Source organism: Scyliorhinus torazame, chromosome 4, assembly GCF_047496885.1.
Source record: "Scyliorhinus torazame isolate Kashiwa2021f chromosome 4, sScyTor2.1, whole genome shotgun sequence".
Classification (NCBI taxonomy): Eukaryota; Metazoa; Chordata; class Chondrichthyes; order Carcharhiniformes; family Scyliorhinidae; genus Scyliorhinus; species Scyliorhinus torazame.
The window spans coordinates 52045855-52055998 of record NC_092710.1 but is presented as its reverse complement, the minus strand read 5'-3'; the positions used below and the strand labels follow the sequence as shown (position 1 = coordinate 52055998).

At 39.9% G+C, this 10144-nt stretch overlaps 7 non-coding genes across 7 annotated transcripts; all 7 read right to left on the bottom strand.

Moving 5' to 3' along the window:
* Positions 1 to 1258: 1258 nt before the first annotated feature.
* Positions 1259 to 1331, bottom strand: trnak-uuu (transfer RNA lysine (anticodon UUU)). The gene has a single exon. It is a non-coding gene; the product is annotated as a tRNA-Lys (tRNA).
* A 2229-nt stretch (positions 1332 to 3560) lies between these two features.
* trnat-ugu (transfer RNA threonine (anticodon UGU)) lies at positions 3561 to 3634 on the bottom strand. The gene has a single exon. It is a non-coding gene; the product is annotated as a tRNA-Thr (tRNA).
* Positions 3635 to 4089: 455 nt separating this feature from the next.
* Positions 4090 to 4162, bottom strand: trnak-uuu (transfer RNA lysine (anticodon UUU)). The gene has a single exon. It is a non-coding gene; the product is annotated as a tRNA-Lys (tRNA).
* Positions 4163 to 5391: 1229 nt separating this feature from the next.
* trnat-ugu (transfer RNA threonine (anticodon UGU)) lies at positions 5392 to 5465 on the bottom strand. The gene has a single exon. It is a non-coding gene; the product is annotated as a tRNA-Thr (tRNA).
* A 454-nt stretch (positions 5466 to 5919) lies between these two features.
* Positions 5920 to 5992, bottom strand: trnak-uuu (transfer RNA lysine (anticodon UUU)). The gene has a single exon. It is a non-coding gene; the product is annotated as a tRNA-Lys (tRNA).
* Positions 5993 to 7589: 1597 nt separating this feature from the next.
* trnak-uuu (transfer RNA lysine (anticodon UUU)) lies at positions 7590 to 7665 on the bottom strand. Its single transcript has one exon. It is a non-coding gene; the product is annotated as a tRNA-Lys (tRNA).
* Positions 7666 to 9266: 1601 nt separating this feature from the next.
* On the bottom strand, positions 9267 to 9339 carry trnak-uuu (transfer RNA lysine (anticodon UUU)). Its single transcript has one exon. It is a non-coding gene; the product is annotated as a tRNA-Lys (tRNA).
* Positions 9340 to 10144: the final 805 nt, after the last annotated feature.

The following is a 10144-nucleotide window of genomic DNA, read 5'->3' as shown; positions in this document are numbered from 1 at the left end:
AGCCTTCTCCCGCGGATGGAAATGGCTGGCACGAGGGGACATAGCTTTAAACTGAGGGGTAATAGATATAGGACAGAGGTCAGAGGTAGGTTCTTTACGCAAAGAGTAGTGAGGCCGTGGAATGCCCTACCTGCTACAGTAGTGAACTCGCCAACATTGAGGGCATTTAAAAGTTTATTGGATAAACATATGTATGATAATGGCATAGTGTAGGTTAGATGGCTTTTGTTTAGATGCAACATCATGGGCCGAAGGGCCTGTACTGCGCTGTATCGTTCTATGTTCTATGTTCTATGTAATCATTCAATCTTTGCTCACAGACATCGCTGACAAACATTCAAAATGTTCCTACTGGATTTCCTGAGGTCAATCCTGTCGTGCATTCAAAGGAAAATACTGCACATGTTGTGAATCTGCATGAGAAACTAAAAATGATTGGATTAAAGCTCATAAAATTTGAGGATGGCTGCGGAGCCAGAAACAAAGATAATGTTTCAAATCCATGTGATCCTTATTCCGAGCTGAAGCGAGGTTACATGCAATGGAGTAGATGAGGAAAATGGAAGTTGCATGAAAAGTGGGAGATATGGAAGTTTGAATCAAGTTTGACATAAATCAAGGGAAAGCAATCTTGAAGGTCAGTACCACAGAAATTTTGTCAACGTTTTCTGTGTTCACCATTAAATGAAGAGCATTCTTCACAGGCTACATGCTTAAACCTTAATGTATAAAGGTATTGCTGAGATTTGAACTCACAATCTCCTGTTTACAAGACAGGCGCTTTAACCATGTAAGCCACAGCACCAATCTGCAAGACAACTTTGCAAATGTAGAACAGATTTCAATTGTTTTGATTAAACATCAGTATTGTTGATTTCTCCTGCTGACTTTGAGAGTGCAAATTAAAATATTCATCGCCACTGGGCTTTTGACACTGTAAAAATTGCAGTTATTCTGAAAGTTAATAATTTAAAAGCAGTTCTGCAGGAAAGGAGCATACAAACAGGAAATATTTTGCGAATTGGTAAGTGATTAAACATGGCCAGAAAACTATAGTGATATAATGCAGGACAACACCAGGAGAGAGTTTAAACGTCAACTGAAAATCTAGCAAAAATTCTTGAAAATTCTGGACGGCTGTTGCAATTTGGCAAACACGACGTTGTCACGGTTCTTTCACTTTCCATAAAGCATCCTGCATTCTTTATTTTTATTTCCGACCGTTCATTGGGAAGCAAACGCCTTGAGCCAAAATCAAAGCCCTGACAGGGACTTGAACCCTGGACCATCAGATTAAAAGTCTGATACTCTACCAACTGAGCTACCAGAGCCCAATGCAAAGATGTTTTCATAGCTCACTTCAAAGTCTCATATTGTATCTTTTGAATTTCCTTGACTGTTTAAACTCTCTCCTGGACTTGTCCTGCATGATATCACTATAGTTTTCTGGCCATGTTTAATCACTTACCAATTTTAATTTGCACTCTCAAAGTCAGCAGGGGAAATCAACAATACTGATGTTTAATCAAAACAATTGAAATCTGTTCCACACTTGCAAGCCTGTCTTGCAGATTGGTGCTGTGGGTTAGTTGTTTAAAGTGCCAATTTTGTAAACAGAAGATCCAGAGTTCAAATCTCGGCAGTACCTTTATACATTCAGGTCAAAGCATGTAGCCTGTGAAGAATTCTCCTCATTTAATGGTGAACACAGAAAATGTTGACAACATTTCTGTGGTACTGACCTTCAAGATTGCTTTCCCCTCTTTTATGTCCAACTTGATTCAAACTTCCATATCTCCCATTTTTCACGCAACTTCCATTTTCCTCATCTACTCCATTGCATGTAACCTCGCTTCAGCTCTGAATAAGGATCACACAGATTTGAAACATTAACTTTGTGTTTGGCTCCACAGACATCCTCAAATTTTATGAGCTTTCACCCAAGCATTTTTAGTTTCTCATGCAGATTCACAATATGTGCAGCACCAATCTGCAAGACAGGCTTGCAAGTGTGGAACAGATTTCAATTGTTTTGATTAAACATCAGTATTGTTGATTTCCCCTGCTGACTTTGAGAGTGCAAATTAAAATATTCATCTGCACTGGGCTTTTGACACTGTAAAAATTGCAGTTATTCTGAAAGTTATTAATTTAAAAGCAGTTCTGCAAGAAAGAAGTATACAAACAGGAAATATTTTGCGAATTGGTAAGTGATTAAACATGGCCAGAAAACTATAGTGATATCATGCAGGACAAGTCCAGGAGAGAGTTTAAACATCAACTGAAAATCTAGCAAAAATTCTTGAAAATTCTGGACGGCTGTTGCAATTTGGCAAACACGACGTTGTCACGGTTCTTCCACTTTCCATAAAGCATCCTGCATTCTTTATTTTTATTTCTGACCGTTCATTGGGAAGCAAACGCCTTGAGCCAAAATCAAACCCCTTACCGGGACTTGAACCCTGTACCCTCAGATTAAAAGTCTGATGTTCTACCGACTGAGCTACCAGGGCCCATTATGAAAATATTCTCAGAGCTGACTTCAAAGTCTCATATTGTATCTTTTGAATTTCCTTCACTGGTCATTCAGCCTCTCCAGCTCATTTCCCTCGCAAGCAGACCGGCAGCCTCCCTTCGGCTTTCTTTCTCAAATTCTTCAACTTGGACTCGCATTTTACCAACGACCTGTGATGTGACAACTGTTGTTACCCAGGGACATGCACTGGGACTTCAAGACATTGAAGATTATGTTTAGTTCGCTGAGATGTGAGTGGGAAGCTGCAGAGATACAGGTTGTATTTTGAGAGAGGGAATAAAGCGTGTCATCTTTGTTTGTTGTGGCAGAGTGTGAACGCAAGTAAGCTCATCTAGTAAAGTAGCAAATTATGCAAATCGCAAATTTTCAGGGTGTAAATAGATCTGTCAACGCCACATCTTCATGGAAAACGCCCCATCCTTTATCCCGCCCAAATCGTTCTTGCTGACATGCAGCAACATATATCGTCCAATAAAAAGGCAAATTACTGCAGATGTGAAATCTGAAAAAAAACAGGAAATTATGGAAAATTTCAGTGGGTCTGGCAGCATCTGTGAAGAGAGAACCGAGCTAACGTTTCGAGGCTGCGTCACTCTTCATCAGAGTAAATCATTTAATCATTCAATCTTTGCTCACAGACATCGCTGACAGACATTCAACATGTTCCTACTGGATCTCCTGAGGTCAATCCTGTCGTGCATTCAAAGGAAAATACTGCACATGTTGTGAATGTGCATGAGAAACTAAAAATGATTTGATTAAAGCACATAAAATTTGAGGATGTCTGTGGAGCCACACACAAAGTTAATGTTTCAAATCCGTGTGATCCTTATTCAGAGCTGAAGCGAGGTTACATGCAATGGAGTAGATGAGGATAATGGAAGTTGCGTGAAAAATGGGAGATATGGAAGTTTGACGTAAAACAGGGGAAAGCAATCTTGAAGGTCAATACCACAGCATTGTTGTCAACATTTTCTGTGTTTATCATTCTTCACAGGCTACATGCTTTGACCTGAATGTACAAAGGTACTGCTGAGATTTGAACTCAGGATCTCCTGTTTACAAGACAGGCGCTTTAACCATCTAAGCCACAGCACCAATCTGCCAGACAGTTTTGCAAGTTGTGGAACAGATTTCAATTGTTTTGATTAAACATCAGTATTGTTGATTTCTCCTGCTGACTTTGAGAGTGCAAATTAAAATATTCATCGTCACTGGGCTTTTGAAACTGTAAAGATTGCAGTTATTTCTGAGTGTTATTAATTTAAAAGCAGTTCTGCAGGAAAGAAGTATACAAACAGGAAATATTTTGCGAATTGGTAAGTGATTAAACATGACCAGAAAACTACAGTGGTATAATGCAGGACAAGTCCAGGAGAGAGTTTAAACATCAACTGAAAATCTAGCAAAAATTCTTGAAAATTCTGGACGGCTGTTGCAATTTGGCAAACACGACGTTGTCACGGTTCTTCCACTTTCCATAAAGCATCCTGCATTCTTTATTTTTATTTCCGACCGTTCATTGGGAAGCAAACGCCTTGAGCTAAAATCAAAGCCCTGACAGGGACTTGAACCCTGGACCATCAGATTAAAAGTCTGATACTCTACCAACTGAGCTACCAGGGCCCAATGTAAAGATGCTCTCATAGCTCACTTCAAAGTCTCATATTGTATCTTTTGAATTTCCTTGACTGGTAATTCAGCCTCTCCAGCTCATTTCCCTCGCAAGCAGACCGGCAGCCTCCCTTTGGTTTCCTTTCTCAAATTCTTCAACTTGGACTCGCATTTTACCAATGACTTGAGATGTGGCAACTGTTGTTGCCCACGGACATGCACTGGGACTTCAAGACATTGAAGATTACGGTTAGTTCGCTGAGATATGAGTGGGAAGCTACAGAGATACAGATTGTATTTTAAGAGGGGGAATAAAGGGTGTCATCTGTTGTTTGTTGTGGCAGAGTGTGAACGCAAGAAAGCTCATCTAGAAAAAAAACAAATTATGCAAATCGCAAATTTCAGGGTGTCAATAGATCTGTTAACACCACATCTTCATGGAAAATGCCCAACAATTTATCCCGCCCGAATCGTTCTTGCTAACATGCAGCAACATATATCGTCCAATAAAAAAGCAAATTACTGCGGATGTGAAATCTGAATTAAAACAGGAAATGATGGAAAATCTCAGTGGGTCTGGCAGCATCTGTGAAGAGAGAACCGAGCTAACGTTTCGAAGTTGGGTCACTCTTCATCAGAGTAAATCATTTAATCATTCAATCTTTGCTCACAGACATCGCTGACAAACATTCAAAATGTTGGTACTGGATTTCCTGAGGTCAATCCTGTCATGCATTCAAAGGAAAATACTGCACATGTTGTGAATCTGCATGAGAAACTAAAAATGCTTGGATGAAAGCTCATAAAATTTGAGGATGTCTGTGGAGCCAGACACAAAGTTAATGTTTCAAATCCGTGTGATCCTTATTCAGAGCTGAAGCGAGGTTGCATGCAATGGAGTAGATGAGGAAAATGGAATTGCGTGAAAAATGGGAGATATGGAAGTTTGAATCAAGTTTGACATAAAACAGGGGAAAGCAATCTTGAAGGTCAGTACCACAGAAATGTTGTCACCATTGTCTGTGTTCATCATTAAATGAGGAGCATTCTTCACAGGCTACATGCTTTGACCTGAATGTATAAAGGTAAATGGAAATTGCGTGAAAAATGGAAGTTTGAAATTAGTCAAGGGAAAGCAATCTTGAAGGTCAGTACTACAGAAATGTTGTTAGCATTATTTGTGTTCACCAGTAAACAAGGAGCATTCTTCACATGCTACATGCTTTGACCTGAATGTATGAAGGTACTGCTGAGATTTGAACTCAGGATCGCTTGTTTACAAGACAGGCACTTTAACCATCTAAGCCACAGCACCAATCTGCAAGACAGCTTTGAAAGTGTAGAACAGATTTCAATTGTTTTGATTAAACATCAGTATTGTTGATTTCTCCTGCTGATTTTGAGTTTGCAAATTAAAATATTCATCGGTACTGGGCTTTGGAAACTGTAAAGATAGCAGTTATTTCTGAAAGTTATTAATTTAAAAGCAGTTCTGCAGGAAAGAAGTATACAAACAGGAAATATTTTGCGAATTGGTAAGTGATTAAACATGGCCAGAAAACGAGAGTGGTATAATGCTGGATAAGACCAGGAGAGAGTTTTTACATTCACTGAAAATCTAGCAAAAATTCTTCAAAATTCTGGACGGCTGTTGCAATTTGGCCAACACGATGTTGTCACGGTTCTTCCACTTTCCATAAAACATCCTGAATGCTTTATTTTTATTTCCAACCGTTCATTGGGAAGCAAACGCCTTGAACCAAAAGAAATGCCCTGCCAGGGACTTGAACCCTGGACCTTCAGATTAAAAGCCTGATGCTCAACCGTCTGAGCTATCAGGGCCCATTTCAACAGTTCTCTCATAGCTCACGTCAAAGTCTCATATTGTATCTTTTGAATTTCCTTCACTGGTCATTCAGCCTCTCCAGCTCATTTCCCTCGCAAGCAGACCGGCAGCCTCCCTTCGGCTTTCTTTCTCAAATTCTTCAACTTGGACTCGCATTTTACCAATGACCTGTGATGTGACAACTGTTGTTACGCAGGGACATGCACTGGGGCTTCAAGTCATTGAAGATTACATTTAGTTCGCTGAGATGTGAGTGTGAAGCTGCAGAGATAAAGATTGTATTTTGAGAGAGGGAATAAAGCATGTCATCTGTTGTTTGTTGTGGCAGAGTGTGAACGCAAGTAAGCTCATCTCGTAAAGTAGCAAATTCTGCAAATTGCTAAGTTTCAGGGTGTAAATAGATCTGTCAATGCCACATCTTCATGGGAAACGCCCCATCCTTTATCCCGCCCAAATCGTTCTTGCTGACATGCAGCAACATATATCGTCCAATAAAAAGGCAAATTACTGCAGATGTGAAATCTGAAAAAAAACAGGAAATTATGGAAAATCTCAGTGGGTCTGGCAGCATCTGTGAAGAGAGAACCGAGCTAAAGTTTCGAGGCAGGGTCATTCTTCATCAGAGTAAATCATTGAATCGTTCAATCTTTGCTCACAGGCATCGCTGACAAACATTCAAAATGTTCCTACTGGATTTCCTGAGGTCAATCCTGTTGTGCATTCAAAGAAAAATACTGCACATGTTGTGAATGTGCATGAGAAACAAAAATAATTGGATTAAAGCTCATAAAATTTGAGGATGTCTGTGGAGCCAAACACAAAGTTAATGTTTCAAATCCGTGTGATCCTTATTCAGAGCTGAAGCGAGGTTACATGCAATGGAGTAGATGAGAAAAATGGAAGTTGCGTGAAAAATGGGCGATAGGGAAGTTTGAATCAAGTTTGACATAAAACAAGGGAAAGCAATCTTGAAGGTCAGTACCACAGAAATGTTGTCAACATTTTCTGTGTTCACCATTAAATGAGGAGCATTCTTCACAGGCTACATGCTTTGACCTGAATGTATAAAGGTACTGCTGAGATTTAACTCAGGATCTACTGTTTACAAGACAGGCACTTTAACCATCTAAGCCACAGCACCAATCTGCAAGACAGGCTTGCAAGTGTGGAACAGATTTCGTTTGTTTTGATTAAACATCAGTATTGTTGATTTCTCCTGCTGACTTTGAGAGTGCAAATTAAAATATTCATCGGCACTGGGCTTTTGAAACTGTAAAGATTGCAGTTATTTCTGAAAGTTATTAATTTAAAAGCAGTTCTGCAACAAAGAAGTATACAAACAGGAAATATTTTGCAAATTGGCAAGTGATTAAACATGGCCAGAAAACTATAGTGATATAATGCAGGATAAGTCCAGGAGAGAGTTTAAACATCAACTGAAAATCTAGCAACAATTATTGAAAATTCTGGACGGCTGTTGCAATTTGGCAAGCACGATGTTGTCACGGTTCTTCCACTTTCCATAAAGCATCCTGTATTCTTTATTTTTCATTTCCTACCGTTCATTGGGAAGCAAACGCCTTGAGCCAAAATTGAAACCCTGACAGGGACTTGAACCCTGGACCCTCAGATTAAAAGTCTGATGCTCTACCGACTGAGCTACCAAGCCCCATTTAAAAAAGTTTCTCACAGCTCACTTCAAAGTCTCATATTGTATCTTTTGAATTTCCTTCGCTGGTCATTCAGCCTCTCCAGCTCATTTCCCTCGCAAGCAGACCGGCAGCCTCCCTTCGGCTTCCTTTCTCAAATTCTTCAACTTGGACTCGCATTTTTCCAATGACCTGTGATGTGACAACTGTTGTTACCCAGGGACATGCACTGGGACTTCAAGACATTGAAGATTACGGTTAGTTCGCTGAGATATCAGTGGGAAGCTGCAGAGATACGGATTGTATTTTTAGAGAGGTAATAAAGCATGTCATCTGTTGTTTGTTGTGGCAGAGAGTGAACGCAAGTCAGCTCATCTAGTAAAGTAGCAAATTATGCAAATCGCAAAGTTTCAGGGTGTAAATAGATCTGTCAACGCCACATCTTCAGAGAAAACGCCCCATCCTTTATCCCGCCCAAATCGTTCTTGCTGACATGCAGCAACATATATCGTCCAATAAAAAGGCAAATTACTGCAGTTATGAAATCTGAAAAAAAACAGGAAATGATGGAAAATCTCAGTGGGTCTGGCAGCATCTGTGAAGAGAGAACCGAGCTAACGTTTCGAGGCTGCGTCACTCTTCATCAGAGTAAATCATTTAATCATTCAATCTTTGCTCACAGACATCGCTGACAGACATTCAAAATGTTCCTTCTGGATTTCCTGAGGTCAATCCTGTCGTGCATTCAAAGGAAAATACTGCACATGTTGTGAATCTGCATGAGAAACTAAAAATGATTAGATTAAAGCTCATAAAATTTGAGGATGTCTGTGGAGCCAGACACAAAGTTAATGTTTCAAATCCGTGTGATCCTTATTCAGAGCTGAAGCGAGGTTACATGCAATGGAGTAGATGAGGAAAATGGAAGTTGCGTGAAAAGTGGGAGATATGGAAGTTTGAATCAAGTTTGACATAAATCAAGGAAAAGCAATCTTGAAGGACAGCACGACAGAAATGTTGTCAACATTTTCTGTGTTCACCATTAAATGACAAGCATTTTTCACAGGCTACATGCTTTGACCTGAAAGTGTAAATGTATTGCTGAGATTTGATCTCAGGATCACCTGTTTACAAGACAGGCGCTTTAACCATCTAAGCCACAGCACCAACCTGCATGACATGTTTGCAAGTGTAGAACCGATTTCAATTGTTTTGATTAAACATCAGTATTGTTGATTTCTCCTGCTGACTTTGAGAGTGCAAACCAAAATCTTCATCGGCACTGGGCTTTTGAAACTGTAAAAATTGCAGTTATTTCTGAAAGTTATTAATTTAAAAGCAGTTCTGCAGGAAAGAAGTATACAAACAGGAAATATTTTGTGAATTGGGAAGTGATTAAACATGGCCAGAAAACTACAGTGGTATAATGCTGGATAAGACCAGGAGAGAGTTTTTACATTCACTGAAAATCTAGCAAAAATTCTTCAAAATTCTGGACGGCTGTTGCAATTTGGCCAACACGACGTTGTCACGGTTCTTCCACTTTCCATAAAACATCCTGCATTCTTTATTTTTATTTCCAACCGTTCATTGGGAAGCAAACGCCTTGAACCAAAATCAATACCCTGACAGGGACTTGAACCCTGAACCTTCAGATCAAAAGTCTGATGCTCAACCGACTGAGCTATCAGGGCCCATTTCAACAGTTCTCTCATAACTCACGTCAAAGTCTCATATTGTATCTTTTGAATTTCCTTCACTGGCAATTCAGCCTCTCCAGCTCATTTCCCTCGCAAATGTTGAATCTCAAATTTCTTTATCCGTCAGTCTGGCCTCAATAAAAGTCGAGATGGATTTGCAGGTATAACATTAGTTATTTTATTCAGCTTGCAAGCTACCTAGTCCACAGTGATACAGATAACGTGTTGCTCTCTGCAGCCCCGGGAACTAAGTGAATGTCCCAGACAAAGAGATCAGTACTGATACATTCAAATGGCATCAAGTTTCACATACTCGACACCCATAGGTCATCCTATGTCCCTCCTGACTTGTTTGATCTATTCTGATTGGCTCACTTCCAATCCCTTTCTCCGGCCCCTATCAATTCAACATCACTCTCATAGACACACCTCTTCCTGCTTTTTTCCATGCGGTCTAAAATCCTTTGTCTCTACTTGCCAGAATCAAAGTGGCTTATTTCTACATTACATTAACTAATATCTCTAAAGTAACTATTTTATATCACATTCGTCATTCACTCCTTTTATCATTCCATGATAACCGAACTATCCAATCCATAGCTACGGTTCCTCATCTAAAAAGACCTGCCGCTGCATTTCCAATTCCTGTCTAAGCCCCCCTTCATCTGCTTCACCCTCATGGATTTTAACAGTTAAATTTTTTGGGGCGGTGATCTGATCCAGTGCACCCCGCATTCTACCCATCACACATTTAAGGATGGCCAGGCCCACAAAGATGCAGCCGATAGCTACCACTCGA